The 11,912-nt window shown below is 46.2% G+C and overlaps 1 protein-coding gene across 1 annotated transcript in view; it reads left to right on the top strand.

The window, feature by feature from the left end:
• Positions 1–2,786: 2,786 nt before the first annotated feature.
• The window catches only part of CTSB (cathepsin B), an 82,083-nt gene continuing 72,957 nt past the window's right edge, over positions 2,787–11,912 (top strand). Inside the window, exon 1 of the mRNA XM_078647582.1 lies at positions 2,787–2,988. The gene's annotated coding sequence lies outside the window, so the exon portion shown is untranslated. The remainder of the gene's footprint in view (positions 2,989–11,912) is intronic.

Raw genomic sequence — 11,912 nt, 5'->3', positions numbered from 1 at the left:
GTGGGATACCTTGTTACAATTAGGCATTGAACCAAATATACTGAACTTTATCAAAGAACTATACCAGGGGCGGGCGCAAAAGTACGCTTTGGAAATGAGGGCCAATGCACTTCAAAATTTCCTATAAAAAAAGGAGTACGTCAAGGCTGCATATTAGCGCCTTTTTTATTTAATCTTTATATAAATAGCGTGGCAACCCATTTAATGAATGAAAAACAGGACTTCTCTCAAATTGATGGTAGTCCTGCCCCCATTTTACTCTACGCCGACGACGCAGTAATTATGGCCAGGACCCAGATAGGCCTACAGAGAGCGCTTAGTTCTTTGTCAGACTACATGGGTGACAGAGGGTTAAAAATTAACATTGGAAAAACTTTTAGTATGTGCTGCACGAAAAAGAGAAACGTCCAGTGCAACATTTCCCTAGCAAAGTCAAAGATAGAACTAACTAACACTTTTTTCTATCTGGGGATTAGTTTTGATAGGAATGGGACATGGTCGGTAGCTGCTAACACGAGGAAACTAGCGTTTTCCCGTGCAATTGGGGCAGTAAAACATTTTGCAAATAAACTGGGGGGCAGACCCGTACACATTTTGGTGGATATCTACAAATCAAAATTTGTCTCTACTGTAATATATGGCGCAGGAATATGGGGGACTGCAGATACACGTGACATTCAGTTATGTGAAAATGCTTTCCTCAGATATCTGTTAGCTGTCTCCAAGGCAACCTCCACGTATGTTTGCCACAAGGAACTAGGCCTGGACTATGTCACAGACCTTATTAAATTGAGTCCTGTTCTGCTGTGGCATAAGGTATGGACCTCGGACGAAACTGAATTAAACAGGAATATAATTCAGGATTGCCTTAAGCTTCAGGGGGCACTAAAAATTGATTGGTTCATATATGTCAAGGGTTTTCTTAAAGGAATTGGACACCCTGAATTTTTTGACTCACCGAGCTTACTAGCTACAATTTCAAGAAAAAAACTGAAAGATATCTGCCTCATTCTGTTAGAGAACAAACGGTGGCTGCTAGAGGGTAAAAAGGTCTCTGTGATGGAGAATCAAATAATCTTACAGGGACAGGATATCCAGAAATATTTAATACATACCCAGAGTTGTTACACTCGGATGTTACTGACACGCTTCAGGGGGGGGAATTTCTTTAGGCTAATTACATTCCCAGAACCTAACATCTGGTCGAAAAAATTTGACACTCTGCCCCTGTGATGACATATCACAGCAGTCACTGATACATTGTACTCTGTTTTGTAAATTGTACACATTGCCAAGGAACAAATACTTAATATTTTTATTGAAGCAATGGGGTTTGAGACAATGTAGACCGGCATTACTGAAACTGCAAATGTTGGAAGATGAGATGTCCATGTACTTAGTTGCCATGTTTTTAAAAAGCGTTATCAGATGTAGATCAACAATGTATTGAAATCTTATTATGACTGCTTCTTGGTATTTCTCAGTTTTAAATGAATTTTATTAATGTCCATTTTGTGTATTTATTTGTGCTTTTGTGATTTTCTTTAACTGAAATCGAATAAAGCTACTTTTTGACTTTGACTTTGGCTATAGTCGTCTAGTCTCCTGCTTGATTCCAGAGGGTTGGCATGCATGCTATTAGCTTAGCCAATACTTGTTTTTTGTAAGCATAGGAAGATTAAGTGATTTACCCAGAATCACCCAGAATAACACAGAATGTTGAGCCAATGCCAAGACTGAACCCGGTACACCAGTTCCAAAGTTGGCAACTCTGGTTGTTATGCCACATCCTATCCACTAACAAGAAATCTCTACCTATATAGCATGGTATGCGAGGATCTAATTACTATTTCCTGGCCGTTCTAGATTCAGTAGTCTTTCTGAAACCTTAAAATGTGAAAATCAGAAGTCCTAGAATGGGACAGAAAATAATTTCCTCTCCCAGCCTGCAGCGTTCAACGGACACTCTGTGAAGAGGTCGGAGTGCTGTGCCTCCCTGATGCCGAGTGCAGTGCCAGGGGACAACCTGGGAAGGTTGTCCCAACTGGGGCATGTTGACTACAGCCTGGCTTTCTCCTCCCTATGTAGAGGGACTGCGAGGGCATGACTAGCGGGTGGAGCCCTTGGTTGTTGTTTGGACTTATCTTGAAACTAACCAACCAGCCAGGGCACAAGTCCTAATGCGATTGCATCAGAGAAGCCAGCGAATGAGCAGCGTTTTGAATGGGCTCCGATCTCGCCCTAGAGAGGCCAAAGAATTAATGTGTGGCTCCATTCGCTCCAGTTATCGAGCTCCCAGTAAAATAAGTGGGGGGACGCCATCCACCCGCGTGGTACCCTGAATCGAGCCCTGCAACCAGCCAAGACCATAATGTTATGCTATATAATATCATTATGTTATGTCTATATTCTTTGAACTCACTTCCTGCCAATACTGGCAGATCGTATCTTAACTTTTTTAAATTGCACATCTTTCGTAAAAACCATTGTAACGTTTTCCTTTTGTGTTTTGACTTATGTATATGTTTCCTATCTTATATGTAATCCACGTACTCTGCAGTCCTTATGTAATGTAACAACTGGTTATATTGTAAAGCGCTATGACACCTTCGGGTAAAGTACGCGCTATATAAAAACCCACAGATAAATAAATAAATACATAACAGCGGCTCTGGTCTGGAAATTCCCGCAAACCACAGAAAACTTTGAACACAGGTCAGCTGACTATCCCAACACATCACCATACGTAACTCCTCCCACCAGCCGGCTGCAGCAAGGCTGGGCCAGGTCACGCGGTGTTTACCGTGGGAGCGCGGTCACATGACGTAGTCGTCTGCAGCGCGAGGCTCAGGGCTGGGATTCTCGCCAGTGGCGTCACTTCTCTGTTATAAAATCCCAACCGCGCTGCGCTCGCGCACTCCCGGGCCAGGCAGTGTTGCGCGGGGCTCCCTGCGAACGTTCCATTGAGCCCAACAACAGAACAAGAAGGTAAGCGAGATGCGGTTGTCCGTTCATGCGTCTGACGAGTGCTGCCACGGGAGCAATCACGCACGAGTAACTTTAATACCATGTCGACCTGGGTGTGGTGTAGCCTTACCTACATCTGTTGATTGGGGTCTGCAAATTCTTATTGGGTCTGCAAATTCGTATTGTGGTTTCTTTCGACCTCCCAGTAAAACCTCGGGAAACTGGGATTTGGGGGCTATGCATTGTGGAACTTGTAGTCCGGTTGTTGAAAATCTAGGAGTGGTGTAAGATGTTGAAAATGACTTTGCAACTTCATATTTTTTTTCAGAGCTGTTAACAGCGCGTAAAATTATTTATTTTAAAGATGGATAGGTGTAAATTAATGTTTTGAGGCTGCTTTAATGGCTAATTTGGTCGATATTTTGTTTCTTTTGTACATGGATTGTTATCTCCGCTTCCCGTTTTTGTCAAATCGTGATTCTGGGCGCTCGCACCAAAAAATTGTAAACCCAATTTAAGTGCAGTACTTACCCCTCTACCCTCGCTCCCCACTATGTCGAACCCAACTAGCTCTCAGCACTCTTGGTCCCTGGCTGTGTTCACTCAACATAGAAATACCATTGTATCCAACATATGTTTCAGGAATAGTTAAAAAGCTAATGCTGGTTAACCGAGAAAATATCTCTGATCACTTGTACAGGACTCTAGGAGTAATTGACGTTCATTTAACATGGGTGTTAGTGTAAATCGGTTACACATCTACTAACGTCAGCTGTGCAACCTCAGTCATGGCATCTCTCACGCGCCATAGGGTTGTTTCTTTGTTTCTCTACGGTACACCGTGCACTTCCTTATATTTCCTGAGGTTCCATGGTTGAGTAACTTCCAATGCCAACGTACTTTCTTTTGCCACCAGTTAGTAAAGAGAGATGCATGCAGGGCCCTCGTGTCTTGGCGCTGCCCAACGACAAACGAGAATAACCAGTACGGCCATGTTGGATTTATGTAAAGGGATGTTGCTGAGCATTCCGCTTCGTCACGGAACTACTTTAGGAGAAATTCCAGTCTATTTGTTGTGCGCTATTTCACTGAATGCTGTTGCCTCAAACAATGTTTTGGATATTGTAGGTAGTCTGTATGGTCACAGTTGATACTGCAGAGCTCGGTCTGGAGGTTCGGGCCTACGCACGTAAATCTTGTTTTACCATTATAGAAATTCTGAGAAGGTTAGAAAATACGTCGTCCTTGAAAGGTGACATACAGTTTATACTGACCCCTGAGTGAAAAGATTGCAGATACCTGGGTCAGAGCTAGTTAGGACATTTCCCCAGTTGCTTCTGTAATGCATGGGTGGTTTCTCAGTGGCCGTTCAATTTTTCAACAAGTATTGGCAATGACATTAGGTCTGACTTTAAAAGAATGTTTTATGGCAATTTAAGTATTATAAGTAGATAGTGTGGAGAAGGATATGTATTTGTGTGGAAACCAAGAACTGTAGAATATTGGTGTGGGTTTAAAGGCCGGGTGACAGTTACACTCTAAAGCCAGATCTAATAAAAATCAGTGTACGTTAATGACTACCCTCCTCCCATCTGTGCTCCTGCTAGAGAACTACATACATTTTCTAGTTATCTACGACAAGTTAATGGCATGTGTGTGTGTCCTTGAAAGTTCAACCTCAAGCAGCTGGATGAATACATACATCACAGCTGTGTAGAGAGCAAGCACTCTTTTGGTAAGTACACCACTAATGCCCAATCAAAACATTTACTCCTGCCTCCCCCAACGTGTCCACAGATCCACTGCCCCTCTCCTGGTTTTCTTACATAATTGTCTGACAATTGTGCTTACAAGCCAGGCCATAAAAATCATGGTGCTGTCCACTAAAATGACTTGTGACAAGTCGGGTGGAAACTTAGCAATCCACCAAAAGGCTTCTTGTGGGTAACGCCTCCGATGCTCTTGGAATCACAATGCGAAGCGCTGGCTATGTTTTTCCTTAATAAATTCATTTAACACATCCAAAAGCATTACTTCACAGCTAACTACATCCGTACCTCACTCTGGATTTCAGTCGGAGGTACAGGGGGAGGTCTGCCTTAGTAAACTTGATCACTGCCTCCCGTTAGATATCTCCTTCAGTCAGATCTTAAAAAGTCCCAAATCGGGTTCCCCCCCTCTGTTACCACACTGCAAATACTTGAGACCCATGCTCTACCGCTGATTTAACCGCATCAAACTAGGTCTCACCCAGGTATCTGCAATCTTTTCACTCAGGGATCAGTATGTCACCCAGGCCCTCGTCACCAGCCGACTGGACTACGGAAACGCCCTGTACGCAGGAACCACAGCCAAACTTCAGAAAGGCCTGCAACGCATACAGACTCCTCCGCAACACTCATCCTCGACATCCCTCGCCACAGCCGCATATCTTCCCACCTGAGAAACCTGCACTGGCTCCCCGCCAGCAAGAGGATCACGTTCAGGCTGCTCACCCACGCACACAAAGCGCTCCACAACACGGGCCCCGAATACCTCAACAACCGCCTCTCGTTCTACAGTCCCACCCGCCAGCTCCGCTCCACCAGCCTCGCCCTTGCCACCGTCCCTCAGATTCGCAGAACCACCACCGGAGGAAGATTGTTCTCCTACCTGGCAGCCAAGACATGGAACTCCCTCCCCGCACACCTACGACTAACCCAGGACCATCTCACCTTCAGGAAACACCTCAAGACCTGGCTATTCGAAGTCTGAGCACAGTCTGCCGTCCTAGCTGCAACAACTAAGAGCAGCACTGGATGAGGGACGCACTTCGCCACTGATCCTATTAGATCTCAGTGACGCATTTGATACGGTCTCTCACCAGATTTTGATAGAGGTTGAAGGAGGCTGACATAATGGGCCCTACCCTGGAATGGTTTATCTCCTTTCTTTCGGAGAGGTCCTTTTTAGGTGTCGGCCCCTCCCTTCACCTCCAGATCCCATCCTATTAAACAGGGAGAGCTGCAGGGCTCGGTGTTGAGTCCCAACGCTTTTCAACCTGTATGTTCAGCCCTTAGCTGAGGTAGCCAAGAGGAGAGGGTTGACTATAGTGTCATATGCTGATGACACACAACTAGTTGTCGCCCTCTCTGATGACTGTTTGAACGATGCTGCAAAATTCCGAGGTGGTCTAGCGGACGTCACAGGGTGGATGACGGCCAACTGTCTCCAGCTCAACGCCAGCTAGTCTGAGGTCTTGCTGGTCGGGAAAGACTGGGAGCTGTGGAGTGAACAGTGGTGGCCCACCACCTTGGGCCCTTGGGCCCAGCACCCACCTCTAAACAGGTGGTGAAGAACCTTGGGGTCTGGGTAGACAAGGCCTTGAGTTTTGAAACCCAGACTAAGAAGGTAGCAGTGCCATGTTTTGGCATCCTGCGAGGCTTCAACCCTTGCTGGGTTTCTTCGACCCTTTCATCCGACAGATTATTGTCCAGGCATCCGTGCTGTCGAGACTGGACTATGGCAGCTCGCAATATTTGAGGGCCAACAAGACTGAGATTGTGAGACTACAGAGAGTCCAAAATGTGGCTGGCAGAACTCTTCTAGGCCTGCCTCGCCGCTTCTCCACCTCTACCTCCACTGCCATTCGTCAGCTTCATTGGCTGCCAGTGGCAAAACGGGTGGAGTTTTAAGTCTCTCTGTTTTGCGTTTAGGATCCTGAACTCCCCGGCTCCTGGCATTCTGGCTGACTTGTTCTACGCCCCCGCCTGCCGCCTTCGTTCTGCAGGTCAACACCTTGCAGCTGTTCCCCGGGTTAGGAGGGCTAGGCTGGTGGATGCTCTTTTTGCATTCTAGCATCTAAGCTGTGGAACGCTCTTCCTGTTTACATTCAGAGTATGGGCAACTACCTGACATTCCGGAAGGCCCTGAAAACTCACCTTTTCCCTTCCTTCTAGGTGTGGTAGTTTCTCGGGCCTCTTTTTGCTTGTTTTATGGACTCTTTGCTGTCAGTGGGCTTTTATTGCTATTAGCGCCCGGACGCCCCTTTGCTGGGGCAGCTGCTGCGCTTTACAAATCAGCCTAACCTAACCATAGGAGTTTGTGATAACTGCTTTCCGAATGCCCAGAGCTTTCTGGTTAAAGATCTTATAGTTTTTATTTAAAAAAAATAATAATAATGTTTTAAACATACACACATAGGTTTCAGTTTGCCCCTCATCATCCTTTGGCCTGTTTTTGTCATTCACATTTTGCTTCTGCCCACCACAGCATACAGATTGGAGAATGGATTAGCCAACTAAAGCCATTGGTTCCCTTTCCCCTTTAGTGCTAGGTATTTGGGGGGGTGGGTGGAGAGCATTTCCTCATTACAATTCTTCATTTTAACGTTTTACAATTTGTTATGAGGGCCCAGCAGCTACCCAGATTTTACTGGAGTTCTTGCTGATACATCCTGTACTGCCACGGCACCCCTCCTTAAATGGTGGTTGAAGCCATTCCAGGATGCACGGTGGCAGTCTTGAAATAAGTTTTCTTATACTTGGTCTAAAACAATTACAAGATGGCAGCCCATGCATCCACATAGCCTGCTATTTTTATTGGACTTTATTATAAATGTATTGAATAACTAATCCAAAACAATCAATAGCAAAATCTGCAGCTTGGCAGCCAAAGCAGAGTTGGCTTTGCCAGTGCTTGATTTCTTTAGTGAATCTCTCGAAGCTTACTGCAATTTAATTGCATGCAATGAGGCCATTAAAAAGGGGTTACCCTGTTGCTCAGCCCACTGCTCTAAGCGAGTACTTAGCCATTCACTTTAGATGCAACAGTATTGTGATACCAGTGGTGATGAAAAGTAACCCTAATAATTATTGGCTTCTGGCCTCTGACTGCCATGGGAACCCAAGATATACACAAGAACAAGCTGACAAAATCAACAACACAACTTAGTATTGCACCTGTAAAATGCATGAGAAACCCATTACATTTTAAGCTATTCCTGATGAGGGCTGTTAGTCAGCTTTCTGATGAGGTACTGGGTTTTTAAGAACTGGCACAGAACCGGTAACCCAGCGGTGCCAGGGAATCAACACCCAGAGACCTCGGGTTCTTCCTGATCCAGACCACAGAAACTCAGAGTCTTCTAGGTGAAGTCAAAGATTAGTTTATTGGCTGCAACCAAGGTAACAAGTGTCCTAGAAGTACAATACAGGTATGTTCTCAGGAGACTGCACACTTTTACAAAGTCAGGCTTCTCTTCTTATACACAATTTTAGGCTTCAGGCAAAACATTCTTGGTTGTAAAGTAAATCGTTAACATACTTTTAGTACAAAGAAAAAGCAGAGTCATGATGACATGTCCATATTTCACTTCGTGCTGCCTACAACAAATCATTTGGCAAGGCCCAACATTTCATCAGATATCACTGGACCCCTAATAAAAACGGGCACCTCCCCACCATAAAGTAAGTGAAGCAAAAGAGTGGAGATAGATGTGAGCGAGATATGGCAGGTGTGCGCGCTGAAATGGTTTTATGGTTTGTTGAGCCTAGATGCTATCTTGCTCGGCCACTGGGAGGGGAACTGACCTAACGAGTTCGGCCTGGGGCAATGGTTCCAACTTGTACAGGTCATGGAAAGTCGATTAAGGAGCATGTGTCCTTGTGGAATCGAATTCAGCTGGATTAAGGCCTATGTAAAGGGCAACACATAAATGGAAATGAAGGGGTCAGAATGTAAGTGACGATTTCAGGGTGAAATCGCCACTCGAATAGGCTGAAAATACATGTACATGATGTACTCGTCATTCTCGGTCTTTTGATACCAAATTCGTCATGTTTCGACTAAGTTTTAATTCTCGAGTCCAGAACTATTATATGAATCCAGATTTTCAGAACCACAAACCCTCCTTTTGCCCTTACATAGGCAATTAATCTATCCTCATGTTAGTCTGAGTCCAGATCTATATTCCTAAAGTCATTGAGATGTTGCTGTAACATCATTCTAGTACTTAGTTCATCTCTTGACACAGGCTTCCTTACACATAATGTAACACAGAGGCCACATACTGCAGGAGCACACTGTATGCACAGACAGAACATGAAAAGAATGGCTAAGACCATCCCAATGACCATTAGAATTTTCCATCCCCAGGCAGATATCCGTTCCCAGAACCATCCCATTAACGACCAATCTCCTTTATCCACATGAATAGATTCGGAAATCTTATGCAGTTTGGAGATGGCCCTGTACACTGTTGGAGCATTATCTGGGATAAAAATGCAACAACTAGACTGGATCAATTTGCATACTCCACCTCGGTCTGCGAGTATAACATCCAAAGCGACCCGGTTCTGAAGGGTCATAAGTCGATCCGACTGGAGCTCAGCAGTCAAGTTACTAAGGGCACCAGCAGTTTCAGTCACGGTGGATTCAACTACCCTTGTTAATTGCCTTATGTTTCTGCTGTTGGCCATGGATCCCCAGAACGGCAGAAAACCCTTTGCAAAGTCCCCAAATTCTTGACCTGCAGTGTCTTCTTTACTCAAAACTCCTCTAACTACCCTTGTCCGGTGGTAATCCGCCGCTGCTGTGTAGGTGGGAGGCAACAGGAATGAAACAAAACATGAGCCCGAGAAATCAGGGGGCAACCATGTATAGGCTCTATCATGGCAGATGAAATAAGTACCCTTAGCGGCTAAAAACGCAGGGGAAGTCTGAGATCCAAAAACATACGTTTCTGTACAGATACTCTTCCCTAGCTGAGCTCTGGGATTCTTGCCAATACCTTGCACACACAGGTGACCTTGATGGGGTATGATCCAGATAGGGGACGATCTTTTGGCTTGCTGTTTCTCACAGTGCCATATCCGGTCACGTTCCAACCTACATATGCAAGTATCTCATCATCCGTAGTATCTTCATAGGAAGTTACTTCCTTGATCATGTCAACTATACCTTTGACTAAGGCGCTAGTCTTGAGGTTGTCTTTTACAGAACGTAGGGGTTGGACTTCTCGTGCATATATGAACATTGTCCTATATGCCCATACTGAGCGAATAGAAAAGTCTTGATGGCGCGCCTGAACAGCAAGAGATCATCAAGGGCACGGATGTAGGGGGGGAGAGTTCCACATATTCGCCACCAGCGCAGCGTGTTTGATACAGAGCACTGCCTCGGCAGACCAGTCACCACTCTGGCTGCAGCCGGATGACTTCCGCTTGATTGATCCCCACCAAAAGCGGACTAGCATAATCCAGCCGAGAACACTGACGCCTGAACCACTAGCTGCCTGGTGGGCGGGTCGAAAAATTTCAGGATAGGTTTTAGACCTCGGATAATGCCGTAGCAAGTAGCCGCCACCTTCTTGGTGTGGCAGATGAAACTAAGGGTCGGATCCAGCCATACCCCTAGATTTTTTATCTCCGACACTGGGGTAGGAGTCACACCCAGTTCAGGAGGCCACCACAAGTCACCCAATAGCTCCGCCTGCTTGCCGACCACCATGACCTGTCTTTTTGGCGTTTAACTGGAGACAGTTGGTATTCATCCAGTTGGCCACTGCCCGAAGTCAGTCACGGAACCTGGGAGCCTCCATGTCAGAGTCCCCACTCAACGTGACCGCCAGCTGCGTATCGTCAGCGTATGAGACCATCGTCATGCCCCACCGCTTGACGACCGCAGCTAGCGGCCTCACGTCAAGGTTGAACAGAGTGGGGCTTAACGAGGAGCCCTGCGGGACACCCAGTTCCAACGGATATGATTTAGACTGGCAGGGCGGAATCGCAACCTTGAAAGACCGATCGGCAAGGAAGGAACGAACCCAGTGGAGGGCGGAGCCCGTGATGCCTACTTCCTCCAGGCGTTGGAGCAAAATCCTGTGCGAGATCGTGTCGAACGTGGCACTGAGATCTAATAACAATAGTGCCGCCGTCCGACCCGAATCAAGCACAGAACGCAGGTGTTCAACCATAGAGAGCAAGGCCGTCTCCGTACTGTGACCAGAACGGAAGCCGTTCTGGGTAGGGTCCAGGATGTTAGCCCTCATGAGATGGTCTGAAAGAATACCGTTCACATGGGCCTCGGCTACTTTCGCGGCCCAAGGAAGAAGGGAAATAGGGCGGTAATTCTCAGGTTTGAGGGGGTCAGGGGTAGCCTTCAGAATAGGTGTGACTACGGCCTGTTTCCACTTAGTGGGAACCACACCTGAAGATAATGACAAATTAATCAAAGAAAGCACGGCATAAAGGGGACATGATCCTGAACTGAGCCAGGTTAAGCGGATCCGCAGGAGATCCTGATTTGATTTTAAGGCTCAATGTGTTAAAGGCCTCAATTGATAGACAGGGTAGTAAGAGACTCACATCCACCCAGGCTACAGCTGACCGGCTCCGCGATGTGAGTGCCACTCGGGAAGGTTCGATAGATGGCTTGAACCTTCTCGAGAAAGAAGGAAGCCAGGTCCTCGCAGTGGGAATCCGAACAGATTTCCACCGCCGTTGCCCTTTTAGCCATCGGGTCCTTTAGCACCTTAAATATGAGTTTTGACGGATTGGAGCTATTTTGGAATTCTTGGGCATAAAAGGCTGCTCGTGTTCTACACACCGCCCTATGGTAGATTTTTATTTTGGCGAAGTAGCATGACTTTTTCCTAGAGTCAAACGATTTCCGCCACTCCCTCTCAGCCTGTCTACAGGCTTTTTTAAGAAGCGCTAGAGAGCTATCATACCAGGGGCTGGGTTCTTTTGGGCGACACTTAGAACAAACCATGGGGATCAATGAATCGAGGGCACGGGTAACCCACTCACAGAAGAGTGTAGCCGTGTTCCGCATTGATTATGGGGCCCAACGAGGCCTCTTCCAGCAGATGGTAGAGATCCTCCAATCTCAGTTTGTTCCAGTGGCGCCTGAGTACTGTTCTGAGGTTTAAAGGGGTGCTCATAAGAAGGGCATAGCATTTTCAC

This window comes from Lissotriton helveticus, chromosome 6, assembly GCF_964261635.1.
Source record: "Lissotriton helveticus chromosome 6, aLisHel1.1, whole genome shotgun sequence".
Lineage (NCBI taxonomy): Eukaryota > Metazoa > Chordata > Amphibia > Caudata > Salamandridae > Lissotriton > Lissotriton helveticus.
This window is presented reverse-complemented; position numbering and strand designations above follow the sequence as displayed.